The 1,571-nt window shown below is 43.3% G+C and overlaps 1 non-coding gene across 1 annotated transcript; it reads right to left on the reverse strand.

The window, feature by feature from the left end:
• Positions 1 to 664: 664 nt before the first annotated feature.
• On the reverse strand, positions 665 to 771 carry LOC136498681 (small nucleolar RNA R71). The gene has a single exon (XR_010769691.1). It is a non-coding gene; the product is annotated as a small nucleolar RNA R71 (small nucleolar RNA).
• Between the last annotated feature and the right edge of the window lie 800 nt (positions 772 to 1,571).

The following is a 1,571-nucleotide window of genomic DNA, read 5'->3' on the forward strand; positions in this document are numbered from 1 at the left end:
AGCATTTCTAGTGCCGTTGTCAGGGAAGGTAGCTAGACAATCATAAGGAATATTGATAAACTTTTACTTATAGATGTGATTGAAAAACCATTTACCTCTACTCAAACAGGCTTACCCTTGTTTTGTCTACTTTTGTATCTTATGCAGGGTAATGTATGACTAGTTTTGACCTTCCAAAAAACTACGTTGAAGATCCAGAAACATTATTCAGTAGGACTAAAGCTAAACTCAAGAAAGTTTCAGCTTTAGAATCGAAAGACAACCAGACAAGGCGTAGCTTAACACCAGTTTTCTAGGCCATGGCTGACAAGACTCTCCATGAATTCTCTGCTCCAACTATGGCCAACATCCGTACTGGACCAGCAATTGACTTTGGAGACAGTGTTTTTGAGCTCAAGCCAACACTCATCAACATGGTGCAAGCCAACTAGTTTTGTGGAAAGGCACATGAAGATGCGAGTGCTCATCTCAATAGTTCCTGGAGATTTGTAGCACTTTCACCATCAAAGGAGTTACAAGAGACACCATATTACTTCGTCTCTTCCCATTTTCACTTTTGGAGAAGACAAAGCAATGGTTCTATGCCAACAAAGTCAAGAATACCACATGGGCAAATTGCTTCACTGCCTACCTAGCACAGTTCTTTCCCATGGGTAAAACCAATGCTCTGCATGGAAGAATTTCAAGCTTTCAGCAGCAACATAATGAATCTATCGTAGAGGCATGGGAATGCTTTCAAGACTACATATCAGAATGTCCTCACCATGGAATAGAGAATTGGCTACTCATGCAGACTTTCTACCACAAGTTGACAAATAACCCCCGTGAAAATGTGGATGCTGCTACTAGAGGTGCATTTTTGTCACTCACAATCCCACAAGTAACCGCTCTTGTTGAGAAGGTGGCCTCAAACCAAGGATGGAATGAAGAACGTCTTCACCCCCACTTTCGTCTAGTCGGTATATGTTGGCGGTTCTTAACTCACACTTTATACTGCCAACACTTGTATAAAAATCATTGAAAAACAACACCAAACCTAGAAATAGGACTTACAATTCACCAGTTCCACTAGTTTTGGTGAATTATTTTTTTGCAGGATGACTTACATGAAAAGCATGGAAATATGACAAGAATACGCAATCACGCAAAGCGCATTTCCATCCTACATATAGCAAAGGAACCAAGAGAAAGCCCACTCAACCAAAGAGACTAGGGCAAGCACCCACGTGGCTAAAGTTAAGAAGTCAACAGAAGGTCACCCACGAAAGATGGGGCCCAAAGGCCTTAGTAGGGGTGCAGTCGCACCCCTAGTGAGCCCACCCGGTGGGAACACACTGTAGATGTTATCTAGAAGCCCAAGGGAGAGCACACATCGAGGATCACCGCATTTGGCCCTAGTGGGGGTGTGGCCGTGTGGGGTGCTGGATGTCTCGATGCGGTAGTCTACCTAAACCTAGTGTCATCCACTTGACTAACTCATTTTAAGTAAACAACATCGAGAGACCCCTAGGAGCGCACGTAGCAACTTCTCTTCAGGATCTTTGCATTGAGTTACACACACATACCCAATA

The sequence above is a fragment of the Miscanthus floridulus genome, chromosome 12 (assembly GCF_019320115.1).
Source record: "Miscanthus floridulus cultivar M001 chromosome 12, ASM1932011v1, whole genome shotgun sequence".
Classification (NCBI taxonomy): Eukaryota; Viridiplantae; Streptophyta; class Magnoliopsida; order Poales; family Poaceae; genus Miscanthus; species Miscanthus floridulus.